The sequence below is a fragment of the Scyliorhinus canicula genome, chromosome 8 (assembly GCF_902713615.1).
Source record: "Scyliorhinus canicula chromosome 8, sScyCan1.1, whole genome shotgun sequence".
In the NCBI taxonomy this organism is placed as follows: Eukaryota; Metazoa; Chordata; class Chondrichthyes; order Carcharhiniformes; family Scyliorhinidae; genus Scyliorhinus; species Scyliorhinus canicula.
The window spans coordinates 119,159,424-119,173,709 of record NC_052153.1 but is presented as its reverse complement, the minus strand read 5'-3'; positions in this window follow the sequence as shown (position 1 = coordinate 119,173,709).

The window sequence follows — 14,286 nt, the reverse complement described above, 5'->3', positions numbered from 1 at the left end:
CTAAACAGGCTGCCATTACCAGACGCCCCGCCATTAGTACCCAAAATAGAGGAAAGGGTAATGACGTTACATTTCTTGGACACCCTTCCAGTGGCCACGCAAAACATTTGTTTATGGACCCAAAGGGACCCGGTTTTGTCATAAATAAAACACATGGTGCTAATTGGGGAGATAGAAAGACCGGTCCAGGTGGAATTCCACCATTGCTGGAGCAGAAGCGGGCTGATCACCGTGGAAGACTGGATCCTGCTATGGGGGGCTTGAGTAATAGTTCCAAGTCAAAGCATCGAGCCATACTGGCGGAACTACATCATGCGCACCCTGGAGTCTCAAAAATGAAGATGCTGGCCAGAAGATGTTTGGTGGCCGGGCCTGGACATTTATATAGCGGCATTGGTAGGTCCGTGCCAAGAATGCCAACAAGGGCAGAAGGTGCCACTGGCAGCCCCACTGCACACATGGGAATGGCCAGGTAGACCATGGTCGCGACTTCATGTTGATTCTGCAGGCCCATTTATGGGTTCAATGGTTTTTATAATAGTAGACATCCATTCCAAATGGCTGGACGTCTACAAATTGAAACCTGCAAATTCAACAACTACTATTGGAAAAACTCCGCACCTCATTCGCAGCTCATGGTATCCCGGAGGTGTTAGTTTCAGATAATGGATCGATGTTCACCAGCCAGGGCTTCACAAAATTTATGAAGTCGAATGGCATTCGGCACATAAGGACGGCACCATACCACCCGGCATCGAACGGTTTGGCGGAGAGAGCCGTCCAGACATGAAAAGTCGGGTTGAAGAATGTGGTGAATTATATAACTCGTTAATTCACACTGTATTGCCTTACATGTATTGTGTCCTTGTGGGCTCTGTATACGAGCCGTTGCACGGCTCTGCCCATAGGGGGAGATGAGGAGTTTGTACTGGGCTCCACCCTTGGCTCCGCCCATGGCTCCTCCCACTAACCGGAAGTATAAAGCTCTGCAGTCGTAAACCTGCTCTCAGTTGATGGTCTCATCAAAGAAACAGTCAGCAGCATCGTTGGACACCAAACTGTCGCACTGGCTATTTGAGTACAGAACAACCCCACACGGCACAACGGGAATAGCACCGGCGGAGCTACTCATGGGCAGATAACTCCAATCCTGGCTGAGTCTACTATTCCCGAATTTAGGTGGCAGAATAAAATGACACCAAAAGGCCCAATGCCACGACAACACTTGCCGGGAAAGGCAGTTCAACACGGGTGAAAATGTATGGGTTAGAAATTATGCGAATGGCCCCACATGGGTAGCAGGAACAGTCAAGGCCAGGACAGGATGTCATGAGATACATGTGGGGAAAACATGTAATAAAGAAATACCTCGACCAGGTGCGGGCCTCAGATTTGTTTCCTGCTCCGGATCTGACTCAGACCAGCATACCAAGGACCATGGAGCGTCCTCCCCGACAAACTATTCACGCCCCTCCAACACCACTGGTGAGGACATCGGACTCGGATATGGACACCATGGATGATGCTGCAGCTGTACCCCTGCCACCAGAGGAAAGGGGCAAACCGCCCCTCAGGCGCTCACATCGGAAAAGACGGGCGCCGAGCCGCTATACTCCCCCCTAAGTCGGAGACCAAAGTGGAGGAGCCAGTCCCAGCAGAAAACCGAAGCAGGAGACCCATGAATCACGAGGACCATGGGGGCTCCTCGGACTTTGTGGGGGGAGGGGTGTAATGACTCAGGCCAGGCCTTTGAGATTGGCCAATTAGAATACAAGTTCCATGATTAGTGGCCCAATCAGGGAACCCCTTTCTGTGTATATAACAGGGAGTGTCAAATCCTCTGCACTCCCAGTGTGTACAGCACACTGAATGCTCATGGTTGTTCAGCTGTTGGGTTTGTAAATAAAAGGAATTCTGGTGACGGGACTTCTGCCTCCGTGAACTTATTACACTATCATACTATGGTCACTAGTCCCTAGTGGATCCGATAGACCCATTTCGCTGCTAAGCATGGACATGAAAATACTGGCCAAAATCCTAGCCAGGAGGCTGGAGGACTGCATTGGTGGTAGCAGAATACCGAACGAGCTTTGCTAAGGGGAGACAGCTAACATTGAACATCAGATGCCTGCTGAATGTGATAATGACCCCGCTCTGGGAGAGAACACCAGAGGTGATCATCTCCCTAGATGCAGAAAGGATCTTTGACAGAGTCGATGGAAGTACCTCATCGAGGTACTGTAGCGGTTTGGGCTTGGAGCTGGGTTCATCACCTGGCTAAACTCCTGTACAGCGTTCCCACGGAGACCGCACAGACAAATACCACTAGCTCTAAATACTTCCAGCTGCACAGAGGCATGAGGCAGGGATGCCGTTGTCTCCACTGCTATTCATCCTAGTGATCGAACCACTAGCAATTGTGCTCAGGGCGCCGAATGAATTGGAAGGAGATCTGGAGAAGAGACCGAGAACACAAAGTCGTTCTATGCAAATGACCTGCTCCTGTACATCTCAGATCCACAAAGCAGCATGGAAGGAATCATGCAGCTCCTGAAAGAGTTTGGAGCCTTTTTTGGGCTACAAAGTCAACCTGAGCAAAAGCAAACCATGGGTTGCCCAGCTCTCCCAAAGTTGCAATATTGCCACTGGGCTGCAACTGTGGAAAGGGTAAAGGGGTGGAAAAAGCATCCAGAAGCCAAGTGAGTGCAAATGGAGGAGGGTTCCTCACCGGGATCTCCCTCTGGGCACTGACCAAGGCTGTGCTCCCATCCTCACTGAACAAACACTCAACGAGCCCAGTGCTGATTGCAACACTCCGGTTGTGGAACCAATTGTGACAGCAATTCAGATTAACCAAAATGTCCATTAAAGCCCCCATCTGCAACAACCACAGGTGGGGACTCTGGAGCACAGGGTCAACTCCACTTCCAGATGCACAAGGCTATACCTAATGCAGCTGAAACTGGTACACAGAGCCCACTGAACCCGAACCTGAGTGAGCTGGTTCTTCCCAGAGGTGGAGGACAAATGCGAACAGCCAACCACGACCACATGTTGTGGTCTTGCCCCAGACTTCTCTTGACAGCCTTCTTCGAAGCAATGTCCAAGGGGCTGGGGTTGAGGGTGGAGCCATGCCCGAGAGTGGCAGTCTTCGGAGTATCAGAACAGCTTGATCTCTTTAAGGAGGGCCAAAGCCTTTGCCTCCCTGCTTGCCCAGCATAGAATCCTGCTCAGCTAGTGATCAGCTGCACCTCCCAAAGTTGCAGATTGGCTACCAGTCTGGCAGTCTATCGGAATTTCACCAGATAGAGAAAATTCAATTTACCTCCAGGGGATCGGAAGAAGACTTCCAAAAACATGGGAACCACTCACAAAGAGAAACTGCTGGAAAATCTCAGCAGGTCTGGCAGCATCTGTAAGGAGAGAAAAGAGTTAACGTTTCGAGTCCGATGATTCTTTGTCAAACCACTCACCCAGTTGTTCCAAGATCTGTTTGTAGCCAACAGCCAATAGGCCAGAGGAAGGGAGAGGGAAGCCACGGTACAATAATAAATGCAAACAAAAGGGGGGGATGGGAGGGGGTGGAATAAAGAGGCATGGAGCCCAATCATGCTCAGCAAACAACATAATACATGGCATCACGCCAGCCAAACAGAAACCGGACATAAGAACTGATGAGGGAAGAGGGCACGCCAGAAGACCAAAAGGAGAGGGGGTCAGGGAGAAAAGGGGGAAGAGGGAGGCTGGGGACCCAGCTAGAAATGAAAGACATTCGTTCATTGAGCTTTGACAATGAGCTTTGACTCATTGATGAAATGAGCTTTGACAAAGAGTCATCGGACTCGAAACGTTAGCTCTTTTCTCTCCCTACAGATGCTACCAGACCTGCTGAGATTTTCCAGCAGTTTCTCTTTCGTTTCAGATTCCAGCATCCAGAGTAATTTGCTTTTATTTAGAAATGAACAACTACTGAAGAAAGTAAAACAAGAAGCTGTAACCATTGTAAATAACAAAAGACAACTGATGTAAATAATGGAAGACGACAGATGTGCATATATTTTTGTTTTCGATGTGTGTTCACACTTACCTTTGTTCTGTACAAAATGAAAAATACTTAATAAAATCTTTTTTTAAATTCACCCCCAACCACCCACCCCACCATGTCAATCCCTCATTACTAGCAGGGATGCCCCGCTACTGAGGCCATCAATGGCCAACCTTCTGCCCAACTGAAAGCCCAGCTATCAAATCAGGCCCCAATGCATATGGGGAAACCCAAATTGTGAGTTACATAAGATATGTTGTACAGGAATAGACCATTTGGTCCAATCAATCCATGCAGACGTTTATGCTCCACCCAGAGCTTCCTTCAGTCTTTTTTCACCTAAACCTACCAGTGCAACCCTATTTTCGGGGGTCAAAAGGTTAGGAAGGATCAAGATGATGAAGGGAGTTGAAATGCTTTTTATCCACAAAAAGTGCGATATGGTCAGCATCTCAAATAGTCTCTCTGAATCAAACTCCTACTGCCAATCTTCATGTGGGAATTCCCTGTTTAGAACTGTGGGTAGAGGTGTGAAGGTGACTGTTTGGCGCCTCCAAACCAGACAGCTCCGGGTTGGTAAGGCTCGTCAACCTTAATTGGCAGTCTACCTGGATGAAGGTAACTCTGATTTCAAAACCCTCAGCTACGGGTTAACTAGCAAGCTACACATTGGTTGACAGTGCTGAGATCACAAATGGTACAAGTGGACTGGATAGCGATGTTAAGGGTAGATAAGGTTCTTCAGCCAGCTCAGCAGCTCATCCAGGAGAAAGACAATTCCAAAATCCTTTCAGCTGCTACACTTGTGGCACACATTGCACCAGTGTAGTATTAGCTGCACAAACCCCACCCACTTAAATATAACTAGCATCTGGAATGTTCTGCAAGTCACCAAGGAAAACATCAGACATACTAATGAGACCATCAATTCACAAGACACGCGATTGGAAGTGAACAGTGGTTTTAATAGTCTTACAACTGAGCCTGCCTGCGATGAGATGAACTGGCAGCAGGCTCACGACTGCAGATATTTATACTTCCGGTTAGTGGGAGGAGCCATGGGCGAAGCCACGGGTGGAGCCACGGGTAGAACCCAGTACAAACTTCTCATCTCCCCCTGTGGGCAGAGCCGCACAACGGCTCATATACAGAGCTCACAAGGACACAATACATATGATACAACACAGTGTGAATTGCTAGGTTTATAATTCACCACATTCACCCCCTGTAAAAAAAATCAAGTCCGGCGGGGGTGATTGGTCTACAGGTTGAGCCGGTCCAGCAGCCGAGTCGTCCTTTGGGATCTGCGGAGCACCGGGGTTGCAGCCTCTTCTGGTGGCTGGGTGGTGGCGGTCGGTGAGGGTAAGATGCTGCACTCCGGGGGTGATTCGGTCCGAGCTTCGTACCCGACTGGTTCGACTGGCGACGGGGAGCGCCGGAAACCCATAGGCATGGGGGCGTGGAGCACGGGCTGAGAACCTGTAGGTGCGGGGGCGCAAGGCGCAGAGGGTTGCGCGGGGTGTAGTGTGAGAGGTACCTCGGCGGTAGTAGTGGTGGGATTGGATCCTGCAGGCGCCAGGTCCTGGAGGGAAACAGTGTCCTGACGGCCGTCAGGGTATTCGATGAAGGCATATTGGGGGTTCGAGTGGAGTAGGAGCACTCTCTCTACGAGTGGGTCAGTTTTGTGTGCCCGGACGTGCTTCCGGAGGAGAACCGGGCCCAGTGTCTTCAACCAGGCTGGGAGCGAAACCCCCGTGGTAGTGCCCATAGAAAAAACAAATAGCCGCTCGTGAGGGGTCTGGTTGGTGGCCGTACACAGGAGGGACCTAATAGCATGGAGCGCGTCGGGGAGGACCTCCTGCCAATGGGAGGTCGGGAGATTCCTGGACCAGAGGGTCAGTAGGACAGTCTTCCAGACCGTCACGTTCTCCCTCTCCACCTGCCCGTTCCCCCTGGGGTTGTAGCTGGTAGTCCTGCTCGAGGCGATGCCCTTGTCGAGCAGGTACTGATGCAGCTCGTCGCTCATAAAGGACGAACCCCTGTCGCTGTGTACGTAGCTGGGGAAACCAAACAGGGTAAAGATACTGTGCAGGGCTCTGATGACTGTGTGGGAGGTCATATCGGGGCACGGGATAGCAAAGGGGAAGCGGGAGAACTCGTCGATGATGTTCAGGAAGTACACATTCCAATTGGTCGAGGGGAGTGGCCCTTTGAAATCGATGCTTAGGCGTTCAAAGGGCCGGGAGGCCTTTACCAGTTGGGCCCTGTCTGGTCTATAGAAGTGCGGTTTGCACTCCACACAGATCGGGCAATCCCTGGTGATGGCTTTTACCTCCTCGGTGGAGAAAGGCAGATTTCGGGCTTTGATGTAGTGGGTGAGGCGGGTGACTCCTGGGTGGCAGAGCTCATTATGGATAGCTTTCAGGCGGTCGTCTTGCGCGCTGGCGCACGTGCCGCGGGACAGAGCATCTGGGGGCTCGTTGAGCTTCCCCGGTCGATACATAATATCGTACTTGTAGGTGGAGAGTTCGATCCTCCACCGTAGGATCTTATCATTTTTTATTTTGTCCCTTTGTGAGTTGTCAAAGATGAAGGCAACCGATTTTTGGTCGGTGATGAGGGTGAACCTCCTACCTGCGAGGTAGTGCCTCCAGTGTCGTATAGCTTCCATGATGGCTTGTGCTTCCTTTTCAACTGAGGAGTGTCAAAGTTTCGAAGCGGAGAGGGTCCGGGAGAAGATCTGATCTCCCTGCCTGGTTCAGAGTGGCTGCGAGAGCGACCTCTGAGGCGTCGCTCTCCACCTGGAAGGGGATGGATTCATCCACTGCCCGCATGGCCGCTTTGGCGATGTCCTCCTTGATGCAGGTGAAGGCCTGGCGAGCCTCATCTGACAGAGGAAAGAGTGTGGCCTTAAATAGTGTGCGGGCTTTGTCCGCATACTGAGGGACCTACTGGGCATAATACGAGAAAAATATGAGAAAAATCCCAGGCACCTTTTGAGGGCCCTGGAACATTGAGGGTCCGGGTCGGGGCCCAGGTCTCCGTTTTCCACGACATAGCCAAGGATGGCTAGCCTGGTCGTGCGGAAAACGCATTTCTCCGTGTTATACGTGAGGTTGAGTTTCTGGGCAGTCTGGAGAAATCGATGGAGGTTAGCGTCGTGGTCCTGCTGGTCGTGGCCGCAGATGGTGACATTGTCCAAGTACGGAAACGTGGCCCGCAGCCCGTACTGGTCCACACTTCGGTCCATTGCTCGTTGGAACACCGAGGCTCAATTCGTGACGCCAAAGGGAACCCAGAGGAAATGGAAGAGGCGGCCATCTGCCTCGAACGCCGTGTACTGGTGGTCCTCCGGGCGGATTGGGAGCTGGTGGTATGCAGACTTCAGATCCACCGTGGAGAAGATGCGATACTGGGCGATCTGATTCACCATGTCTGCAATCCTGGGGAGGGGGTACGCATCAAGGAGCGTGAACCGATTAATGGTTTGGCTATAGTCCACTACCATTCAGAATTTTTCCCCGGTCTTGATGACCACCACCTGAGCTCTCCAGGGGCTATTATTGGCCTCTATGATCCCCTCATGTAGAAACCTATGGACCTCGGTTCTGATAAACACCCTGTCCTGCAGACTGTACCACCTGCTGCGAGTGGCTACGGATTTGCAGTCCGGTGTGAGATTGGCAAAGAGTGGAGGGGGGCTCGATTTTTAGCGTCGCTAGACTGCAGTTAGTGAGTGGAGTTGGGGTCCGCCGAGACTGAGTGTGAGGCTTTTGAGTTTGCAGTGGAAGTCGAGTCCCAGTAAGAGTGGGGCGCAGAGTTCGGGGAGTACGTGCAGCTGGAAGTTTGAGTAGCTGCCGCCCTGAATTGTTAGAGTCGCAACGGTGCGCCCTTTGAGGTGAACAGAGTGTGAGCCCGAAGTAAGGGAGATAGTTTGCCGTGCATGGAAAATAGGGAGCGAACAGCGTCTTACCAGATCTGGGTGTACAAAGCTCTCGGTGCTCCCGGAGTCGAAGAGGCACGGTGTATTGTACCCGTTGATTTTAACGGTCATCATCGAGTTGCGGAGGTGTTTCGGACGCGACTGGACGCTGAGTTGCGGGTAGTCGGCGGCTCGATCAGCTGTGCTGGAGTGACCCCGTGATGACTGTCTGCTGAGGTCGTAGTCTTCGAGGTGAGTTTCAGAGTTTGAAGAGCATGGATCCCAAGATGGCCGCCACCGTGGATCGCTCGTGGCGGGCGGCGAGGAAGATGGCGCCCAAGATGGCGGCACCCATGAGTCGCACGCGGCCGGCCGCGTGGAGGAGGGTTGCCAAGATGGCGGCCCCCATGAATCACACGTGTCGGGTGGGGGCGGAGTCGGCATACAGGCCGCAACATTTCGGGGCCTGCGGGCCTGCGAGTTTTGGAAGCAAGTGCTCTGGGCTGCGGGAGAGTTTGGAGAGGGGGATTTCTTCGCCAGGCAGACCCGGGCATAGTGTCCTTTGCGACCGCAGCTGCTGCAGGTCACATTGCGGGCCGGGCAGTGCTGCCGTGGGTGTTGGGGCTGCCCACAAAAATGGCACACTGGGGCTGCGTAGTAAGTGGGTGGCCGCGCGGCGCAGGCCTGGGGCAGTCGCTGGTCGGGGGCCCAGGATGGGGTCGCTTGGTCCGCGGGGAACGAGGTGAGGCTGCGGAACGAGACCTCCATGGTTGTAGCTAACTCTACAGTGACCTGCCTGTTCTGGGCCCCTTTTTCAAGCAACCGCTGGCGCACATAGTTTGCCCTGAGCCCTCCACATACACATCTCGGACAGCGAGCTCCATATGCTGGTCGGCTGATACAGCTTGATAATTGCAGTCCCGAGCTAAGACTTTTAAAACACGCAGGAATTCGTCCAGCGACTGCGCGAGGCGCTGGCGGCGGGTCATAAAAATGTGGCGCGCGTAGACCTCGTTGATGGGCCTCACGTACATTCGATCGAGCATGGCCAGGGCCGCCGTATACGAGGTAGTACTGTTAAGTTGAGTAGAGATACGGTGGCACACCCTTGCATGCAGTAGACTGAGTTTCTGCTCCTCCGTAGTTTCTGAAGTGCTTGATTCAGCCAGGTAGGCCTTGAAACATCTGAGCCAGTGTAGAAAGATTTCCTTCGTCCCTGCAGCCTGCGGGTCGAGTTCTAGTAGGTCAGATTTGAGAGCTGATTCCATAGTTGTTTTCTTCAAGTTTCCTAAGACTACTAAGTTGATGAGACCATCAATTCACAAGACACGCGATTGTAAGTGAACAGTGGTTTTAATAGTATTACAACTGAGCCTGCCTGCGACGAGATGAACTGGCAGCAGGCTCATGACTGCAGATCTTTATACTTCCGGTTAGTGGGAGGAGCCATGGGCTGGGCCATGGGCGGAACCAAGGGTGGAGCCCAGTACAAACTCCTCATCTCCCCCTATGGGCAGAGCCGCGCAACGGCTTGTATACAGAGCTCACAAGGACACAATACATATGAAATGAAAATGAAAATGGAAATGAAAATCGCTTATTGTCACAAGTAGGCTTAAATAAAGTTACTGTGAAAAGCCCCTAGTTGCCACATTCCGGTGCCTGTCCGGGGAGGCTGGTACCGGAATTGAACCGTGCTGCTGGCCTGCTTGGTCTGCTTTAAAAGCCAGCGATTTAGCCCAGTGAGCTAAACCAGCCCCTTGATACAACAAAGTGTGAATTACTAGGTTTATAATTCACCACACATACCAAGCCCTGTGGCAATGGGAAAGTGACGATAGGGACTGTTAGAGTATGCTATTGGCGATCTTTAGTCATTACCCTGCACACAGCCTCGGGCGAACGGTTACTCTCCACAGATTGGGGAAGATGTGGGGAGGGATTCTCCGTCCCCCCAGCTGGCCAATGGGGAACTGTGGGCAGCACCATGCCATCGGGAAAATCCCCGGACTGCCGGCGCAACGGAGAATCCCTACAGCAGAATATCCAGCCAGTGAAGTTTTTAACCTCCTGGGGTGGCAGAGAAGACCTTTTCTGGCCCACTGCTCTCCCCAACCTGGGGAAGGGGGTAAAAAGGGAACCCTAAGCACAATCCTCTTTCCCTGCACTACCAGGTAACTGGGCCTGGCTGGCCTCCCTTTCACAGTTGAAATGTAAAGAACACTACTACTAGCCATCATATGAAACTCCATTCATGGAATGTCAGAACATTTCTCGACAATAATATGAGACTAGCGTGCAGAACAGCCCTTATAGACAGAATGCTGGGCAGATACAACATCGATGTAGCCATTCTAAGTGAAACAAGGCTTGCTGAGGAACCACAACTTGAGACTGGTACAGGATGTACATTCTACTGAATTGGCAAATCAAAACAATCAGGCATTGTTTTTACCATTCGATCTAAACTGCCATGAAGCTTGGCTCACTTCCTATGGGGATCAGCGATTGACTCATTGTCCTCCATTTAGCTCTTACCAGTAACCAGCATTGAATACTCATTATAATAATAATAATCTTTATTAGTGTCACAAGTAGGCTTACATTAACGCATGCAATGAAGTTACTGTGAAAAGCCCCTAGTCGCCACACTCCAGCACCTGTTCGGGTACACTAAGGAATTCAGATTGTCCAATTCACCTAACAGCACATCTTTCCAGACTTGTGGGAGGAAACCGGAGCATCCGGAGGAAACCCACACAGACACGAGGAGATCATGCAGACTCCGGACAGACAGTGACCCAAACCGAGAATTGAACCCAGGTCCCTGGCGCTGTGAAAAATAATCTTTATTAGTGTCACGTGTAGGCTTACATTAGCACTGTAATGAAGTTACTGTGAAAAGCCCTGCAACAGTGCTAACCACTGTGCTACCATAAAGCCCATTAACACCTATGTTCCAACAATGACACATAAAGATGAGGTCAAAGAAACATTCTATGGTGACCTCAACAAGATAATTAGCAGAGTACCCCTCCAGGCCAAATGTATTATTCTTTGTGATTTCAATGTCCAAGTGAGCACAGACTGTGTACTAGGACAGTACAGTATTGGAAGAACAAATTCCAATGCCCAGCTCCTTCTCTCTAAGCATAGCAAGTTTCACCAGCCATCCTAAACATATCTTCCAGCATGTAGGCGAATTGAAAAGATCATGGATGCACCGTGGCATGATCCAAACACTGACACATGTTGAACCAAGTTATTGTGATCTACCTGCCCCCTTAGATACAGTAGCACAGTGGTTAGTACTATGGCTTCACAGCACCAGAGTCCCAGGTTTGATTCCTGGCTTGGGTCACTGTCTGTGCGGCATCTGCATGTTCTCTCCATGTCTACTTGGGTTTCCTCCGGGTGCTCCATTTTCCTCCCATAAGTCTTGAAAGACGTGTTGTTAAGTAATTTCGGCATTCTGAATTCTCCCTCTGTGTACCCGAACAGGCGGCGGAATGTGGCGACTCGGGGCTTTTCACAGTAACTTCATTGCAGTGTTAATGTCAGCCTACTTGTGACAATAAAGATGATTATTATAGAAGTGCAGAATGCTTTTCGACCAATAGCTTGTCAGGAGTAGTAGGCAGGATTCTCCATTGCCCCACAGTGAAGTCGTATTCGGCGACTGGGCGGAGAATGGGCTCCGACGCAGAAATCGGGCCGCCGCCAGTCAGCCATGCTCCGCCCCCTCGGAAATGGCGTCATCACGCACACACACCGTTGCAATGGCATTGGCGTGTAATCGGCCGACCGATGCGCTCCACCCCCGATAGGCCGAGTCCCCAACGGCACGAGACACATGTGGTCTCAGCCATGCGGGAATCTGGCATGGCAACTGCGGACTGTGTCCAGCGCCAACACACTCGGCCGGGGGGGGGGGGGGGTGCTTACGAGAGGGCTGTGGCGACTGGTGAGGGGTGGCCAGGCGTTGGGCTGTGGGGTCGCGGATGGTGAGTCGAGTCCGCGCATGGCCTTTGCCATGTTGTACAGTGAGACCGCTGCAGGCCATCAGCCATGCGCATACGCGGCCCAGGACCTGCCCATTTTCGGCGCAGGAGGCAGGAGTTTCACCCGGCGCCAGTGCTAGCCCCTCACCGGTCCCGGAATCGTGGAGGGGTTGGCAGCGATTTATTGGTCGTAAAAGACCACACATGAAGCCGCTGAAACGGAGAATCCAGCCCATTGTGTCTTTGAATATAAAATTGAAGGCCCATCGGCACAGAGACAAGCCACAAAGGAAACTTGATGTAATTATTCTTAAAGACATTGCCAAGAAATGGAACATAAACTGACCACAGGGATTGCTGATATTGTCGAGGCCAATATTGCCTGACATGCTGAGTATTTGCAGCACCCTCTGTTTTTATTTAAAAATGTAAAATCACTGTTTTAATGATCCAAAGAGCCGCTCAACCTGTGCACACACACAGGCAGAAAAATTCAATTGCAGGGGTCTGCAATAAAGGAGTTAAAGGTGCTGAGGTCAGCCTTTTGATATGCAAAATTGCTATTGGAATCTGCTGCATCATATTATATTGACACCTCTCCTTAGGTCTACAGTCTGCTTCTATATTTGCAGCCAGGTTCTTTGGCATTCATTTCAGCTATTCATTACCAGCCATTTCAGATGACTTTTCCCAAGTAGGGTGTCATTGAATGCCAATCATGGCAACTCTCACTGTGTTAAATAGCACCACAAGGGCACCATCTGCAAATCTGGCTGTTTGGCACAACAAGATATACAGTTTCAATTTCTTCCTTTGGAATTGTTTCATGTGGAGACCTATTATGTAGTATAACAGGTTAATAGCTATTATACTACTGGGTAATATACATTGTCAAAGATGTTAGATTACCTGTGATGAACCTTGTGCTTGCTTGCAGGTTAATAGGGTGGTGAATAAGGCATATGGGACAGGTGCTTTATCAACCGAGGCATAGATTACAAAAGCAGGGTGGTCATGTTGGAGTTATATAGAAGTTTGGTGAGGCCACAGCTGTGTGCAGTTCTAGTCGCCACATTATAGGAAGGATGTGATTGCACTGGAGCGGGTGCAGAGGCGATTCACCAGGTTGTTACCTGGGATGGAACATTTAAGTTAGGAAGAGAGCTTGGATAGGCTTGGGTTCGTTTCGGTGTAGCAGAGAAGACTGAGGGGGCGACCTGATTGAGATGTACAAGATTATGAGGGGAATGGACTGAATGGACTGGAACAGCTGTTCCCCTTAGTTGAAGGGTCAGTTACAAGGGGACACAGGTTCAAGGTGAAGGGCAGGAGGTTTGGGGGGATATGAGGGTGGTGACGGTCTGGAATGCACTGCCTGGGAGGGTGGTTGATGTGGGTTGCCTCACATCCTTTAAAAGGTATCTGTGTGAGTTTTTGTCACATCATAACATTCAAGTCTGCTGGCCAAGTGTTAGTAAATGGGATTAGGTAGGCAGGTTAGGTGTCTTTCATGTGTCCATGCGGACATGATGGGCCGAAGAGCCTCTTCTGCGCTGTATTATTTGGTGATTCTGTGATTATCTATCCTTGTACATTTATATGGTTAATAAATGTTTTTAAATTTCTAGAGGCCTTGTTTCCAACACACCCGGGACCATTTGCAACAATAGTTCATGGCAACAGCAGTAAGCCTGCAAAATGGCACGGATTCCCAACAAAACCGACAGTGAGAGGAAAGTGAAAACCATTGAATATGAAGTAGTCAGGGAACAATTGTTGCTGAGAATCATGGAGAAAGGTCATGGAGTAACATGATAGTCAATGAAAAGTACCAGACAATCATGAAGAATGTCCTACCTCTATCTGAATCCTTTGACCATGTGGAAGGCCCCAACTAAGCAGCACATCGGCAAAACTAGGATTGCAGATTCAACAGATATTGGACCTGGGGTTAGCATGGAACCCTAATAAAGAACAGGTCAGCACACTCACCTCTTCCATTGGCAGCAGCACAGATGACATTTTATGAAGGCAGGGTATTAACAAGGACACAGGAACCCATGAAGAGGTCATTAAAACCTTTGATTTGCATTTCAGCCTTTGAAGGAGCAACATTATAGACCAGGCGAGGTTTAACTGATGCACTCAGGAATCAAACGGATATTGACTTTTTGTAATAACTTGAAGCTTTTGGCTGATAGTTGCAAGTATGGGTCACTAAAAGATGACAATATCAGAGATTGCATTCTGATGGGAATCCTCAATGAAGCCTAATCTGATTTTCTGCAGCCCAGTGAGCAATTAACATGATTCAAGAC